Source organism: Pipistrellus hanaki (assembly GCF_964339955.1).
Source record: "Pipistrellus hanaki genome assembly, chromosome: 11".
Lineage (NCBI taxonomy): Eukaryota > Metazoa > Chordata > Mammalia > Chiroptera > Vespertilionidae > Pipistrellus > Pipistrellus hanaki.
Window position 1 is genome coordinate 6,763,801 of NC_140513.1, and position 18,648 is coordinate 6,782,448.

The window sequence follows — 18,648 nt, forward strand, 5'->3', positions numbered from 1 at the left end:
TGCCCTAGATGGAATCAAACCTGGGACCCTTCAGTCCGAAGGCCGACGCTCTATCCACTGAGTCAAAGCAGTCAGGGCTAGACTAATGGATTTTAATGTAACAAGAGTATACAAAGTTCATTGAGGTGGTTTTAAATTTCACATTGAACTAACCTTTAAGAAACCAGCACTTACTAAGTTTTGAAAAATATCTGTAATTATTTTAATAAGCAAGTACTCTCATATCAATGTTCTGCCTCTATATCTCAACCAAAACAATATATATCACAACATACTGATTGCATATAGGAGAATCTAGCTGACAGAATTAAGCTTGATATTAAGAGATTAGCAAAACTATAAACAGTGCTACTCTTTTCACTATTTTTTGGGAAATTATAGTTATTTTTAATAAAAATGTTAATTTATATAGGTTAAGTCCACTCAGACAAAATATGTGAAAAAGCCTCTGTTCTAAATTAATCAACTTAATATGTAAGAAAATGATGAATTTACCAGATATTATTAGTATTCATTTACTTTGGGTTTTTCTTTTTGTCACCCTGCCCCCCGCCCCCCAAAGGGGCTACGGAAGAAGAATAAAATTAAAAATGTGTTCAGACCATTTAAGTTTTATCTTTGCTTGAGACTAAACGAAGTGTGTTATAGTTTACCCTCACTGAATTCTCTGATAAGATTTTGTTACCTGCTAATATGAAACCTGTTCACTATCTTGTGGCAGAAAATTTCCTATAGAACCTGTGTTCTCACAAAGGATAGATTTGTAACTATGGGAATAAATCTGACAACACAAAAATACTTTTTTACTATTAAGGGTCATTGCTATAAAAATAACCATTTATAAGAGATAAAAATTCTACCTTGCTTTTTAAAACTTTCATCAAAAACAGCTTGTCTGTCTATTTGTTTTCAGTAGACATGTTTGGTTTTCATTGAGTCTTCTAAAGTTGTTATTTTGGTATTGTCATTTTGTAGATTGGCTTGACTTTTAACCTGGTTTTCACTGAGGGAGATGGTAATAAAGTCTGTATAGGAGAAGCAGCTCCTCTCCTGGCTTAAGAATAATACCCTTTCCTAGTGTGAGTGACATTTTAGTGTAAGTCAATTACTGAAGTTGTTAAACAGTTAGGGATTTATTCCTTAGGATAGTTGCTAGGTAGAACTCATTCTGTAGTGAGATTGCTGGCAGGAGAAATGTCACCTAACAATGTGAATAACAAAAAGGAGCTACTGGCTCGGAATTCAAGATGAAGCTTGGTGGGTGATGAAAGATCAGTGAGAGATTGGGGCTTCCTTCCTGAGAGCTCTGTAATTATCTTGATGTTCTTGGAGTGTCACATAATGTACCTCTTAAAGCATTTAGTCATGAGAAACAGTCCTTTCCTTTTTCATTTTAATACTTGGATTTTAAGTTAGATTTCGGATGAAATCTTTAAATGCATTCTTCATCAGTTGAAGTGAATCGCTTTAATTATTGAACTTAATGATTGAGGCAGATACTTTTTCTTCCATATTCTTGCTGTACTGTAGAAATCTAACCTGTCAGGAGACTTCCTTTCAAAGCCTTGCAACCCTTCTTCTAAAATGCCTTTTTAGTAGGATAATAAACCACCTGGGGGAACCCCCCACTGATATCTATTTAGAGGGCTTTGTTTTTTGGAAGTGGCTGTAGTAGGCTCAGGGGGGGAGGAAAGGATTTTTGTATGATGGTGTGAGAGGGAAAGAGCAGAGACTCCGGAGAGTGGCAGAACAAAGATCACAGCTATGTGACTTTGTCACTTGACTTCTCTGAACTTTAGTGTTCTCATTTAATAATAGTAGCTAAAATTTACCAGCATATGTAGTGCTTGTTACATAATATTCGAAGCACCTTACCTGTATTAACACACATTACCTTCATAACCCTGTGAGATAGGTATTTTATTATCATCTCCAATTTATAGATGTGAAAACTGAAGACCACAGAAGTTAAGCCCCAGACTTCACAGCAACAGCATTAATAATTTGTTTCCTAGATTTAACACCTCCCACCCCCTACTATAACATTTCTGAAATTGACTTTAGGGTCCTTAGGATTAGTGACAAAGACTGTAAAGTGCCAAGCACAGTATCTGCCCCAAAGGAAGCACTCATGAATTCAGGGCATTTGTAGCTGTTGAGGAGGCCCAGAAATCAACTCCCTGTAGATTAAGAGAGTGACAGATCCACTCTTAAAAGTTGCACGTGACTTTTTTCTTTCAATAAGCCGACCAGAAAACAATTTTTGCAGAATCAGAAAGAATCCTTAGTACATCTCAGGGGGGTGCTAAGGAAGAAAGGGGTTTTGAGCTACGCAAGGCAGGGATATAACATCTTGAATCTGTTTCCTTTACACTAAGCACAAAGATTTGCGTTGCATGAAGGTTGAATGAATGAAAAAAAGGAATGGTCAGGTTAGGAATCTGAATCCTTTGCAGGGTGTCAGAGGAAGTCTACAAAATATAAGGGAAGGGAATGTGTATTTTAGTCAGTAAGGCAGCTGGGATCAGTATATAAGTCAAAGGTGTATTAAAGCTAAGTCCAACGCTTTGTGAGCCCTCCTGGAACCAGAATGCGGTTTCTGTGTGTAAATGTGGCCCTTCTTGTCACTAAAATGACTAGATACACCGAATACATACAAATATGCTTGACTGCATTGGGGAATGCAGTTCAGGAAAAGATGGCCTTTGTCTTTTGTACCTTTTAAAAAAACTCTGCCACACAAAAACTGGCTACATAAAAGAGAGGAGAACCAATCCAAGAAAGTTGATGTGATCCTTTGAAAATGGAAATATAAGAGCCCAAAGCTTGTGAAATATACAAAATGACTTCCTAGCCAAGAGAGAGCGAGAAAGATGTGGCAGTGTGGGTTAATGGATTGTGATGGCAATGTAGTTCAGTAGGAAAGGATTTGTGAGAGGCCCAGAAAATAGTTGATGGGACTGGGATTTGCCTGGGTTCTGATTCTAGCTCTGTTTCAAAGGCGCATCTCTATGGGCCCACCTATAAAATGAAGGCGCTAAATTAGATAATCCCGGAAGGGATTTTTCAGTTTGATGATGGAATGAATTGGGTAAAACAGAAAATTGCAATTAAGAAAGCCCTGCCAAAAGCACGCAGCTATGGTGCTAACAGCCAATTTCTCAGGGATGATTTTCATTTCAGATGCTGTTCAATCTTCTCTCAAAGAACATTTACACTGTTACCCTGTCCTGATTTTAGAATACCTGGATGCCTTAAAGTTTGTGAGATCACATAATTTACATGAAAATTCCATTTTCCAGGTTCATGTTATAGAAATGTTTGCAATTAAAGTTCCAGAGTGTTGATTATTGATAGTGTAAACTTGAAAATTGATATAATTATCATCTTTTTTTTTTTTTTTAAACATGATCACTTTCTTCCCATTTATACCCCTTGTAAGTATAATTTCATTCACTGACTCAAACTCATAGTTAATTTCAGAGTATTCCTTCTTTCCTTGTAAAGGGATTTTTTTATTTGCAAAACTCATTCAGCATTGAGAATATGGATTCATTAAGGAAAATTGCAAAACCTCCTTAAATGCTGTTGGTCTGTAAAAAGGGAACCCAGCAGGAAAGGATCGGCAGTGCATGGGGGAGGGGTGTAGTGGGGGGTGGGCAGCAAGGGAGCTGCAGTTGAAATATTCATCAATCATTTTACTGGCACCAGGAAACCAATCAGCCTTTTAGAGGAGAGAACTTAATCAATCATCTAATGTGGGAAATTACAATTGCTTTCCCACAAAAATATATTTCCTTACTCGCTGGCAGATAAATCTGAGAGATAATTGGGCTGGCTGGAATTTAAAGCTAACTGATGGCAAGTAGTTACTGAAAGTGCTATGTGATGAAGAAAGGCATTTACCTTTTGAAGATAAAATTTTCTATCTGCTGTGAACTTTTCCCAAATATTTCAAAGTAAGTTTGATTTTCATATAGTGTGCCTATTGGTAAAAAACTCAAAAAGTTACCGAGCATTCATGGGAAATAACAACTGTAAATTTATTCTCCAAAGCTAGTTTTCAGGAGCATAGATGAGACTAGTGGTTGGGTGATATTCAGTGCTTCCAATGCCTTGTTTGTAAAGCAACTTCAGAGCATTGCCTAAGGGACATAGCCAGGGGAACACAGTTGGAAGTGCTTGCATATAAATAAAAGCAGAAGGGCTTTAGCTGTATCTTGTATTTAAATTTTAAATAGTGTGATCTCTTAGCTCTATGTTTGAATTGCCTGTAGCCCTTAGGTCTCTAGGAGTGAACTGTTTAGGTAATCTAATGTTTTAAAATTAGAAATCGTTGGTCACTGCTGAAACCGGTTTGGCTCAATGGATAGAGCATCGGCTTCGAGACTGAAGGGTTCCGGGTTCGATTCCGGTCAAGGGCATGTACCTTGGTTGCGGGCATATTCCCGGTAGGGGGTGTGCAGGAGGCAGCTGATCGATGTCTCTAACTCTCTATCTCTCTCCGTTCCTCTCCGTACAAAATCAATAAAAAATACACACACACACACACACACACACACACACACACACACACATATATATATATATATATATAAAGAAATGGTTGGTCACTGTAGAAAATACAGAAAGTTAAGGGGAAATTACCTATAGTCTTGCTCCAAGTAACTTCCATTAAAATTTTAAAATATTTTCTTCTGACTTTAAATTCTTGGTTTTTGCTTATTGTGATTATATATACCATTAAGTTTTATGCTTTTTGTTTTAAAATCTTATGTTTTGAACTTTATTTATTTGACATGAAATTACTTAAAAATTTTAATAGCAATATGATTGCTTATTGTTTTTAATTGTTGGACATTGAGATAGATTTTAGTTTTTGATATAACAGTTCTGCCCAGGCCATCTTATGTTTTCTTTCGTTTTGGGGGGAATAGATTTTTAGAACAGCCAGTCTGTTAACAACCAGTTCACTAAGATACCTTGTATACTAAAATCTAGGGCTGTCAGCAGTACTAATTGAGTCACTATGGTCCGTTCGTGTTCTCTCTCTCTCTCTCTCTCTCTCTCTCTCTCTCTCTCTCTCTCTCTCTCTCTCTCTCTCTCTCTCTCGGGATAATTGTTCTCAATGCCTTTTGTCCAGTGCCTTTTGTCCTTGAATCTTTAAGATTTCTGGTACCAGGCCTCACTTGAATGTATCTCTATCTTGGTCAGATCAGTGCTTAGGCTCTCTTCTGTGGCTGCCTTCTCTCTATTACAGCCTAGAGGCCCAGTGAATGAATTCATGCACAGGTGGGTTCTTTGGGGTGGCCTGCGGAGATCAGGCCCCAGCTTGCGCCCACAGCCTGACTTGCACCCGTCTTGGCCTGGTGTTGCCCACTGCTCACCTGCTCCACCACCCTTCCACGGTCCTGCTCTCCTCAAGGCCCATCCGGGTTGGCAGTGCCTCCACTGCTGCAGGTTGCCAGTGCTGCATCACTGACATCTGCCATGTTCTGTGCTTCCCCCTGGTGGTCAGCACATATCATAGCGAGCAGTTGAACTCCTGATCTCCCCGTCCCAGGGGACAATTTGCATATTAGGCTTTTATTATATAGGCTTATGGGGGAATGGGTGGTGGCAAACTTGAGCCTTTTTTTGGTTGCCTCTAAAAATCTTGGAAGGATGGGTGTGTGTGTGTGTGCACGCCTGATTGTGTCACACATCTATATCATCTTTATCAAAGTCTTAAATATCCTGAAACTTACAATTGAATTTGATGAATTTTATTAGAAATTAAGTGTATGGAGAGTGAAGTTAAACTTATTCCTTTAGAAATCTGAAGAATTGTCATGGGTTCCTCAGTGGCTGATTTCTATACTTATCCTGCACAGGGTTATAGTGAAGAGACCCAAATGAATCTTACACTAATTTGAAAGGCATTCACAGTTTGTAACAAGGTTGGTTTCGAAACGGAATCTGGTTATCTACAAATTGAGTTAAATCATAAATCACATTTGTTAAAATAAAGAGTCTTCTAGTAATTTTTAAAGTTTATATTGAATTAGAGCAGTGGTCGGCAAACTCAGCCAACAAATATCAACAGTGCAATAATTGAAATTTCTTTTGAGAGCCAAAATTTTTAAACTTCTTCTAACGCTTCTTCTTCAAAATAGACTCACCCAGGCCGTGGTATTTTATGGAAGAGTCATACTCACGGGGCCAAAGAGTCACATGTTGCTCCTGGGCCGTGGTTTGCCGACCACGGAGTTCAAGTAAACACTAATGTTTGAAGATCATTACTCTGTTCTTTGTGCTTACCACTGGTGGCCCAGAGAAGTTGCAATTTGCCAAGACACAGTTTTTATAATGCTCTTTAATAGCAAAGTGAATAAGCCAGCTGCTGTTTCCCTCAACTCTACCAATTGCTTACCCCTCAAATCCTGGTTAGTAATTAAAAGCCTTGAAATGACCTTGAATCTAACTGACCTACAAAAGCTGTCTTAAATTAAATTTATAGCTTTTGTTGATTTCAAAAGGGGTTAGGTAGAATTGCATTCTATTTGATAAAACATTAAGAGTAGCCTTGGATGTACAGTGAAGATCAGGAATAATTAAAGAGGCATTAAGTGCAAAAGAGACAACTGAAATGGATTTAAAAGTTAAATTTGTCAACTCTTCATTTTTCAGTGTGTCAGTCTGCAATATTCAGATTTGCTGAAAAGATCTCTTTCCCCATCGTAACATTGAAGTGATTTTGGAATCCAGTGAGGAATCACAACATGTTTAATGCTTTCTATAAATACCAGTTTAATTGGTTATTAAAATATGTTACAGGAATTGTAACTTTGCTAGTAAAAACAGGCAGTATGAAAGTAAAAATATTAATATTTTAAAAATACTTTATGTATGGATTGTGTCATAAGATCTGTGAATAAAGGACAGAATGGGTTTTCAGTTGAGAGCCTTGGGCTTATTGGCATAATGAAACATAATCGTTGCTGTAAGAAAACTCAGTTTTATGTGTCAACAGGTGAGCTATAATGCCTCTAGCATCGTCTCCTAGTATCATCCATAAATGTGATGAATCCCTGAAGTGTTCAGTTGTAAGGCACATAGTTTGAGCAAGCTACTAATGTCTTATATAGATGTGATATATTTCAGAATTATTTTAGTTTTTACACTTATTTAATGAGACTAGCCTAGACTTTCTTTTGAATTGCCAGTTTGAGTCTGTAAAGATGATAATTCTCAAGAATTTTAGTTTTGCAAAATTGATCTGAAATCATATGTATAAATAAGGTTTTTCCAGGCTAAATGAAATTATCCCAGTTTAGTCTGGCAACAGTGCCACACAACTTCTGAATAGCAATACTCTGAAGTAAGTGATATTGTATTATGGCAGACAAAACTTCATTGGTGGAGATGGTAATAAAAATTATCTTGGGGCACCCTGGCCCTTGTGGCTTAGTTGGTTGGAGCATTGTCCCTTGCACCAAAAGCTTGTCAGAAGATTCCCGGTCAGGGCACTGAGTTGTGGAATTGATCCCTGGTGGGGATACTTAAGTGAGGCAACCTATGAGATGTGTCTATCACAGATGGTTCTCCTTCCCTCTCTCCCTTTTCCCCCCTCCCCTCTTCTCCTCCTTCCTTCCTCTCTTCCCTCTCTCTAAAATCAGTAAAACATATCTTCCAGTGAGGATTAAAAAAATAAAATTATTTAGGCAAGGCCCTGGCTGGGTAGCTCAATTGGCTGTACCTTTTTGGTCTGGCCCTGCCAAAGCATTAGTTAAATGTTTGACCAAATATAGCAGGCTAATTTTTAAGTTGATAATTTTGTATGGTTTGCAATTGATGCTATAGCTATGCAAATGGCCCTTGGCAGAAAAAAGGTTCCCCACCCCTGAGTTAGAGCTTCCCCTATCCTTTCCCCTAACCACCTACCCCCCCCCCCCTCAGATGATATTCCAGGTCAGTCACAATCAACCAATGAATGCATAAATAAGCGGAATAACAAATTGATGTCCCCTCCCTCCCTCCATTACCAAGGAGAATGAAATGAGGTTCTGTGTGAAGAACATAGAGTGTAGCTTTGCACTTTTTAAGAAAGTTATTTAACATTTCTTAATTTTTTTTTGTCTGTAAGGTTAATACCACCTGGTTTATAGGTAAACACGCCAGTTGACCAAAACCCAAGTAATTGAAACTAGTTTGCCATGTGTTCAGTTTACGCAATATTCAATTCAGTCATTTCCCCCCCATTTCCTTCTCCATTTTTTCCTGTACCTCATCCCTTCCCCTTTTCACCTGCAACTTAGACCAGGTTGTATATTTCTGCAAGTAGAACTCTATACCCTGACTCTTCCATCTGCAGCAGCAGAGAACTGGGGTAGAAAGAAATTTAACATTCTTGAAAATGCTGCTATCCTGTCAGTTTTAATTTGGCAGAAGTCTTTAAAAGCTAATTAAACTGCCTCATCAATACAAATTATTATAGTTACAACAAAATTTTGGTAAATTTAGAGAATTGGCTATTTGGAGATTTGACCATTTGGTGAGTTGACTTGGAACTGCTTCACAGTTATGTTTGGAGAAATTAGGCAATCTATGTAAAATAAAGTGCCTATTACTATACAATGGTTAGATTAACTAAAGTTCCTTTTTTCTAAGTACTCCTCAGGGAACTTGAGAACTCCCACCCCCACCCCCACCAGAATTTTCTTTTTCTTTTTTCTTAAATATATTTTATTGATTTTTTACAGAGAGGAAGGAAGAGGGACAGAGAGCTAGAAACATCGATGAGTGAGAAACATCCACCAGCTGCCTCCTGCACACCCCCTATCGGGGATGTGCCTGCAACCAATGTACATGCCTTTGACCAGAATAGAACCTGGGACCTTTAGTCCACACACTGATACTCTATCCACTGAGCCAAACTGGTTAGGGCTTAATTTGATTTTTAATCTTTAAAGCTTTCTGAATAAGAAAAAACATTTTCAACTGTCATTTTTTCTTAATTTTGTATTGTGACAGTTGTTTCTTAAAAATACATAGAAATTCTGTAGTTCTATTGTTTAGTAGGTTTGTTCTACTAGTTATTACACAAGAAAAAGATTCCACTCTGAATCATTTTAAATGACATCTATACAATTCTCTATAGAAATATTTTGCACTTGGAAAGAAATTATGAGGAATTTTCTTAGAAATCAGTTATGATAAAATGCAGGTGTAAAGATGAATGAGTGCTTATTCATGGTTTTCTTTGGGAATTGATTACGGTACTTTGTATACTAGGTATATCTTTGAACATTTACTGTGGGTTCTTTTTTTTTTTATGTATTGATTGTAGAAAGAGAGGAAAGGAGAAAGGAGAAACATTGATTTGTTGAACCACTTATTTATGCGCTCATTGGTTGATTCTTGTATGTGCCCTGACTGGAGATCGAACCTGCAACCTTGGCATATGGGGACGAACCTCTAACCAACTGAGCTTACTGTAGATTCTTAATAAATCATGTTATGAAATTTATTCCTGATCGGTTTCTAATACTAGGGGTCAGACTGGTATGGTGTGTGACTTGCCAGTGGATTGATTGATATTTTAATAAAAATTTTCTAATACTTGGCATAAACCAAAATATATAATTCACTGCTTTGAATTAGGACACTTTGAATCTCAGGTTTCAACCCAGAGCTTAGCCAAAGGTAAACTTTATCAACATGCCTTGGTTTAAAGTAAGAGACTTCAAACCCAGAGTTTGAAATTTTATTACCAATTCATATTACCTAGACTTTTACTACTTAAATTTTAAATCACAAAAACTTAATTTCTTTCTTGCTTAGAGCATACCTTTGTGTTCTTCCTGTTGATTCCGACTGATTTCTTAGCTGGAATTGTGATTTAGCAACTATTTGTATGCAAAATTAGGCTAATACTTTGTTTGTGACCATTGTTTTCTTCTGAAAATTTTGCAGTTAAGGATTTGCCTTTTCTTCTTCTTAAAGGGAAATTTATTGTGTACTGACTGTGTGCTATAATATGCAGCAGCCTTATAAGGAGAGTTACATTATTACTGTCATTTTGCAGATGAGAGAACTGAGTGACTTGGCTCAGTAAATGGGAGAGATGGGATTCAAATCCAGTTCTTTGAATTCTATGGCTCACACTCTTGGAATCTCAGTACGAGTTTTGGGTAGAGGAGGTTCCTAAGTTTATTTGTACTTTAAAGAGTCTAGCATTTAGAAAACACTGCTTTAATGGCAGATGGAAAAATTAAAACCAAACCAGAATAATGTCTACTCCATTTTTTGGCATAGGGATAGGTGTGCTCTTTGAAAATTGCTTGTAACCTTTTTTCTTTCTTTCTTTTTCTTTTTTTTCCTTAACTGGTCATAATTTTTCTTAACTGGTCATGATTTTTTTTTTAAAAAAAGGTACTTTATGGCCCATCCGGTATGGCCTAGTGGTTGAGCCTTGGCCTATGAACCAGGGGTTACGGTTCGATTCCTGGTCAGGGCACATGTCTGGGTTGCAGGCTTGAGGCCAGTGTGGGGAGTTCAGGAGGCAGCCGATCAGTTATACTCTCTCATCATTGATATTTCTCTTTCTCTCACTCTCCCTTCCTCTCTGGAAAAAAAAAAAGAAAAGAAATTAAGGATACTTTATGTATTTCCAAGGGAAAGAACAAAGCCCAAAAGCCAGTTTGTGCTGTTGGAGACGATGTTCTGGGGTTTAGGACAGAACCTTACCAATCAGGGGGCAGTGTTGGCTCTGGGCATGTGACACAGAAGCTGATACTTTTAAAAAATATATATATTTTATTGATTTTTTACAGAGAGAAAGGGAAATAGAGAGCTAGAAACATCGATGAGAGTCGTCGATAAGCTGCCTCTTGCACGCCACCACCGGGGATGTGACAGCAATCAAGGAACATGCCCTTGACCGGAATCGAACCCGGGACCCCTCAGTCTGCAGGCTGATGCTCTGTCCACTGAGCCAAACCGGTTTCGGCAGAAGCTGATACTTTTTAAAAATATATATATTTTATTGATTTTTTTACAGAGAGGAAGGGAGAAGGATAGAGTTAGAAACATTGATAAGAGAGAAATATCTATCAGCTGCCTCCTAACCCCCTCCTCCCCCCACCCCCCTACTGGGGATGTGCCCGCAACCAAGGCACATGCCCTTTACTGGAATTGAACCCAGGACCCTTCAGTCCGCAGGCCGACACTCTATCCACTGAGCCAAACAGGTTTCAGCAAACCTGATTCTTTTTTGTGGAATGGGAAGAAATTTTAATAGTTAGTGCCTTTTAGGAAGTAAAGCAAAATACCATTAGGTTACTTAAATACTATTTGGAACAAAATTATAAGTGAATAACTTGAACTAAAAACATGAAAAGCATAATATGGCAGGGACTATAAATAACCAATTTCCAGGCCAGCTTGTATTTAATCAGACTTGTTTACCTTACAAGTGTGCTCTTCTCATTTAGCATTGTTAACTAATATTTGCTTCTGAAAATATGGTCTCTGACTTGTTCAGGAATGTGAGGTGTATTCAGTCAGAATTGCTATAGTCAGATCAAAACAGCTGTCTGCCAAATAATGTTTTCTTACTTTGGAAGACTGATAACTCTTTGTATTAGTTGTGAGATGAAGGAAAACAAGAATGCTACTCTACTATTATTTTTGTGCTAATGTTAATCTAAGAAGAACTTTACTCTGATAGAATTTATAACAGGTATTAAAAACTATAAGGAAACATGTATTATACAAATAGGTTATAAATTTTAGTGGGGCAGGGTAAACTAGTATCTGTAGCTATTAAACATGCCCCAATCATTTATTTTATTGGTCCATTGATCTGAGATATGACTAGTTCTTCCAGTGGTCAATTTTCACATGAATGCTGTAGCTTTATCAAGAAGCCAACTCTGAATAATAGCACTGAGTGATGACTTAATAAAAGATCCTGTTCGCTGTGCTTGTGCAGAGTGGAATAGCTTCTCTAGAGAGGCTACAAACTGGTCTACATTTTTTAATCAAGAATTCTGTTTCCTAAGTAAACTTATACTCGTGGTTTGGAGGGTGAAGATCAGAATGACTTCACCAACTCTGATAATAATGGCTAACCCTTATTGAACATTTACTGTGTGCCAGGTACTATCTTGAATGCTTTAAATTTTTAAAATTTCATTTAATCCTCTCAGTAGTCCTGTGATGTGTATGTACAATTGTTACTCCCATTTTTAGATCAGGGAAATGCCAAAGCCTTTAGGACCACGATTAGTATTTAAGGCACAGAGACGTTCCCGTTACACAATTTCTCCCTTCTGTAAAATGAGTGTTGGGGTGGATTGAAAAGAGATTAGGGTGCTCTAAAAGGCTGCTTCTAGTTTTAAAAAAATCTAAGAATCTTAAGGGTTCTTCAAGTATTAATATTATGATTTGTACCTCTAGGACACACAATTATCAACTTTTGATAAATTCATAGACTATCGAGCTGAAAAGAATTCTAAAAAAATTGGCCAGACTTTCTCCTTTTACTGAAGAGAAAATGGAGCACAGTAGATCATACAGCATTACACAAATGCTTATTAGTAAAGTGGTCTCTTAATATCCACGGGGGATTGGTTCCAGGATCCCCTTTGGATACCAAATCTGTGACTGTTCAAGTTCCTTGTATGAAATGGCATAGTCTTTGCACTTGCAGAATTGGAGGTTTGACTGTAGTGGAGCAAAGCTATGTTTGGCGACTTGCCACCCTAGTATATTAATTTATTGATGACTCAATATTAGGAAATTGCTCTCACATTAAAGTTGTCATAGACATTTTTATCTCTGTATAATGAGTTAAAATTTGGAAATAAGATTTTACGTATTATTCTTTTCAAGTTTCAAGAGATGTCAGGGAAATAAAGATTGCAAAAAGTAGCTTTTCAAATATTGAATTTGTTTACTTTTGTAATTAAGGCTATGCATGTCATGCTAATGTGTTAAAGATGAGCGAACAGGAGGAAGTTTGTAAATGGACTCATCTAAAGTGTATTCGTAGACTCTGAGGCCCTGTTGTTGGGAGAGTGTCATGGTTAACTTCAAATTCTCATCTCTGGCTGTTGCAAAATCATGTGTTGTACGAATGTGGGATTTCATTAGCCAAATGGCTCTAAATAGAAGTTATCTTGTTTTGAGGTGTTTTTCTTTCTGCGTAATAGAATATAATACCATATATAATGGTAGCTACTTTCAGTAAGATTTATGTAAAATGTCAAACCAATGCCTGGCATATCGTGAAGATTTTATAAATGGCAGGTGATAGGTTATCTTATACATTTCCTTGTATGTGTGCATTTTGAAATTTCTTTATCCTCCAGGCTGAATGAAGAATTATGAACAACCCCTTTTGTTACTCCAGAGAACCAGAAATTGTAAATGAAAAGTGTCAGAGGCATCAGTACATGCAGTTTTCTGAGAAATGCCTCTACTCTATTTCCATAGAAACACTAATGACCTCTGACTCATCAAACCAAACTGCCTTCCTAAACAGTTTTCACCTTCTGATTCCGTAGTCACAGCCTTGAAGCTAGTAGTGTTTTTATTTTTAAAAAATAAAATATCATAATGTTGGGCTGGCTTTTCTGTATTCAGTCTGTTTTCAAGGCTGTAATTACAAAGCTAGAAGCCTGAAAACTGTATGAAAGGTGATGTAGATTGATCATATGGAAGTTATTAATGTTTCCATAGAAATGTAGATACTTCTTGTAAGTGGCATTTAAGCTGAGCAGATATGTGGGCACAAAAGGTTATATAATTGAGAATCCTTGGCTTCCCCTCCCTTCACTCCTTTTATTTGCCCCTAAGATTTTATGTCAAGAAAATAACATTAGGAAAAGGGCATTGTTTTTGTTGCACTTTTAAAAATGTGACCTTAACATTTGTAGGTGGGCAAAGGGAAATAAGACTTGAAGCCCTGCCAGCCAGCTTTTGCTGTATGGAATTGTGGTTCTATCTTCTTGCATTGAAAAGCATTTTCTGTTATTCCTGAGCGATGGTTTGTCATGTTGCCTGTGAGAAGCAAAAGCTAATGGCCCAATTGGCACCCCATACGCTGGTTAGAAAGGGAAGAGGCAGATGTGAATTTAATGCTCAGCCAATGGAAGAAGTGTTTCTGTGTCTGCTAGGGTCTAGGACAACTTGCAGGTTGTAAACCTGGCTGTAAGGCAAGCCATGGTCTGGCTAGTTAATGTTTGTTACTCAAAAAAACAAAAACAAAAGAACAAAACCACAACAAAAACAACCCCCTCTCCTCCATTCCTTCTCAGCCTCTATCCAAGCCATCCATTGTACCAAAAGGATGGAAGATGGAGGAGGGCCTTGAAAATGGGAAGAGTTCCTAGAATTTAAGGAGCTGTGAATTGTTTGTCATATGTGTTGTTGACTGTCCCCACAAAGCTCTTTTTTGTCTCTCTCTCTTTTAGCTCCTTGTGCTTTTAGTTTACTGGTTGAAATTTTGGAGTCTAGATTGAAGTAGTCAGAGTTGGACTAGTAATGACAAACTTCCTAGATGTATACATTTATTTTCTTTCCTCAGTGACTGTTGCCTATAGAAAAAAGCCCCAAACTCCTCTGAATAGCAGTTGAAACCCTTTATGATATGACCCTAACTAGGGTTCCAGTCAAATCAAATTGCCAGATGACATTCTGTTTCCTCTCTTTACTTATGCCTTTTACATGTGGCTTTCTCAAATAGGCCTGTCTGTCTGGTGAATGCTTATTCCTTCCACATGCCCCTGACTCCATGGTTGCTGCTTCTGTTTGCTCACTGATAGTGATTCACTGACCTAATTGTATCATCTCTTTGAATTCTCACAACAATCTATGGGTGAGGAAATTGGCTCTGAGAGGTGAAGACACTTCCTAAACTAACACACATATAGTAAGTAATGGTGCCAGGACTCAAACCTATTCTCATATCAAAATTTATGCTCTTATTACTCTGCATTGCATCCCAGCTGCATGTCCATCTGTCACAATCTATCTGTCCATCATTCACTCTCTACAGTTAGTTTTTAGATGTTATTATTTATTTCACTATCTTTAGTTTATTAGGCTTTCATTTGTTTTAAAATTTTTATAATATATATATAATACATTTTACCTCTTTAATAGTTTTTAAGTGTACAGATCAGTGGCATTAAATATATTCATATTGTACTCTATAGTAAATTTTTGTCTTGTTTATTCTCTGATAGGGTCAGTCTTGTATCTTCCATGCTTAGGGTCTGCTACAGAGTGGGCAGGTACTTCACATTTGAAGGAATAAGTGATTGTATTTGCAAGCTGATGGAAATATTTTTCTGTTAACAACTGATACACTTATAAATTGGGTAGTAAGTAACACTAGCATAGCATTTCCATAGTTCATTTTCTTTAAAACTGCAACGGAGTCCAAAAGGTGGCATAACAAATTTAGCAGAATGGAAGACTCCTTTTTTGTTTTACCTTGTCCTTTGTAATGACCCCTGGCCTTATGTGGCTACCTTAATTAAAATTAAATAAAGTTAAAAATTCAGCGTCTCATCCTTGCCAGTGTGGCTCAGTTGGTTGTCCATCCTTCTGTGTACTGAAAAGCCGCAGGTTGGATTCTTGCCCTTGTTGTGGGCTCTATCTCCCCCATGGGGGCGTGCACAAGGCAGCTGATTGATGTTTTGCTCTCATATTGACGTATCTCTCTCCCTCTCCTTTCCTCTCGCCAGAAATCAGTAAAAATACTTTTTACAAAATTCAATTCCTCAGTCACAGCATGCACATTCCAAGTGCTCAGTATCCACATGTGTCTAGAGGCTACCATATTGGACAAAGAACATTTCCATTATAGGAATTTCTATTGGATATCGCTTTTTTTAGATTTTAAAGGCAGAGACTAGTAAATTGTTATTTTCTCTTAGAACTTGATATTTTTGCAAGAAATTCATAGTGGTGTAGTACTATTTCTTTCTGGAGAAAGATGTAGTTTCTCAACATTTACTGAGCAATTTATCCTGGGATCCTGGGTCATGTTTCAGTCCTGGGACTGTATATATAGATAAGGCTGAGACCAGACCTGACTGAAAAAAGAATACGGAATTTCATTGGAGACCTATCATAATTAGGGGAGACAAAGCAAATGGGAAACTGATACAAATGACCAGAGCTGGTTGGTCAAGAAAGGACCGGCGAATGACTGTTGTATATTAGTACAAATCCTGGGTAAAGATTTTTAGCTTTGTGTTGGGTATTATGGAAAACAACTTTCTCTAGAACCTTTCACAATTAGTGGCCCTGATCATGATGTGTTATGGGAAGCGCAGGGAACTGTGGGAGCATTATGTAGGGATGGCTGATTAACCAGAGCAGTTTCAAAATCCTTTTAGACCCTTGACTTTCTTCTGGAACCTCTGCTTCATTTTATATCTCACACTTAAAATTACAGTATATAAAACTTGAATTATAGTTGACTGGGTGAAATAATATACCTCATATTTAAATAATATTGTACGTCATAAATATTTAACTAAAACATTTTAATTTCACATTTGCAGGTCTGTTTTATTTTTCTTGGATTTTAAAATCAGTTTTTCTCTCCTCTTTTTCAAAGGTTCCTGAAAAGCCAGTAGCTTCAGTTATTGTATCTGTAGTGCCTAACTTGGACTTGTGTGTGTGTGGGAGAGGGTGGGGGAGGGTGACCCTTACATCAGAATGGTGAATGAGAGTTGGCTCAGGGGGAGAAAATAGTATGTGTAAATGAATGGAGGCTAAATTATATGTTGAATTCAGGGAGCTCATTGTACAGGCATATCTTGGAAATATTGCTGGTTTGGTTCCAGAGCACCACAATAAAGCGAGTATCACAATAAAACGAGTTATAATCTTTTTGCTGGTGTGTGTGTGTGTGTGTGTGTGTGTGTGTGTGTGTGTGTGTGGGTGCGGGGGTGTCTTGCCTTCAGTTTCTAAAAAAGGCAACCTCTCTGAAGCCCAGTAAAGCAAAGTGCAATCAAACAACATATGCCTATGGTTCAGGATGGATGGAGTATACACTGTAGGGAAGGGTAGGATGAGAAGCAAGAGTTAAAATTAAAGTGGCGGATCATGAAGGATATTTGTGTGTATAATTTCTGTTTGGCAGAAGTATACGATTTTTTCTTACAGTTGTAGAATTTTACCTTTTAAGGGCCTCACCTTAATTTTGCCTTTGGGCTCCTGAGGCTTCAAAATAGACTGAGTGTGTTGTCCAGCCCTGACCAGGATCCAGGTCTTTATTAAACCTCACTGCCTTCAGACGGTCAAATTAAATTAAAACATTCCTAGAGTAACATTTAACTATTTTTGTAAAAGACATATTATAGATTACAATTAGCCAGTTTTAGGCTTGAATTTGTTTACTGGCATTACTTATAAAATTTGTTCACATTTGTGAAAAAAGATGGGCACTTAAATTTTAAAATTCTTTTATGTAAATACATACTTTTAAAGTCAAACTAGTAAATAAAGCAAAAGAGAAGTAACTTTTTAACCTATCATTGTAGCCATTCATAGATTGAGGAGTCACTGATCTTTTTCTTTTTGCCAAATACCTATTGGAGAAAAACTTGTCAACTGGATCTATCTTTGAGTTAAAGAAATTTCCTAGACTTATCTCGATCACTTTCCACAAAGTAGGTGATTTATGTATATTTTCCAAATGTATATTGAACAAGATGGTTATTTTTGCCCCATTTCAGGAACTAAGCATAAGGTAGTTAATTAAACAAAGATAGTGGCAAATCTGGGATTTGAATCCAACTCTTAACTCAGACCAATGCCCTTTTCACCAAGCATCTGTCTTATAAGTTTAAATGTAGTAAGTGAAAAGAAAAAAAAATGTGGTAAGCGAATATAAATTTTGCACTAGATTTTAGATGACTTATGAGCATGCTGACTTGGTGATATATCTGTTTCTTTTCTATCCCATTTTAAAGTAATTTAAGTCACCAGCCAAAGACCCTGGATTTTTCAGAACGTTTCCTAATCTGTAAGGTTTTGTGAGTATGTTTGTATATTTATGTGGCTTAGGAGTCTGCTTTTTACTGAACAACTCTGATAATCTTTGCCTTTGTGTTGAATTGAACACACACTGGGGTTACTTCTAGCAGGGATTTGCATTCTTTTAGTTAGGAATCATTTTGCTAGCTAGATCTGTTTCCTGAGAATCTGGGTGAGATCCTGAGGATGGATGGTCACCAGAGCTAGCCATTCCATGTTATCAGGAGCTAGGGTTAGCATTGTTCTCCATATCTTCTCAGGCCTCCTGTTCTGGTGGTGATCTGAAAAACCAGACACAGCATTATTAGCCAATGGTCTCAGGGCTGGTGGGTCGATTTTAGACATACTTATTGAATTCCATAATCGGTGCTCTTTGCAACTATGAAAGGAATTTGTTTTAAGGCATATATTAAGAGTCCTCCTTTCCTCAGGAGGTAGCATACACCTGGGATCATGGCATCAAGTACAATAATTTACAGTCTCAGCATATAAAAAGGATTCAAGAATCACAGCATGGCCATGGCCGGGTAGTACAGCTGGTTAGAGTGTTGTCCCGATATATCCAGTTTGCAGGTTTCATCCCTGATCAGGGCACATAAAAGAAGC

The 18,648-nt window shown here is 37.4% G+C and overlaps 1 protein-coding gene across 2 annotated transcripts in view; it reads left to right on the plus strand.

Moving 5' to 3' along the window:
• The window catches only part of NR6A1 (nuclear receptor subfamily 6 group A member 1), a 142,318-nt gene that overhangs the window by 8,325 nt on the left and 115,345 nt on the right, over positions 1 to 18,648 (plus strand). The gene's annotated exons all lie outside the window — the stretch shown is intronic.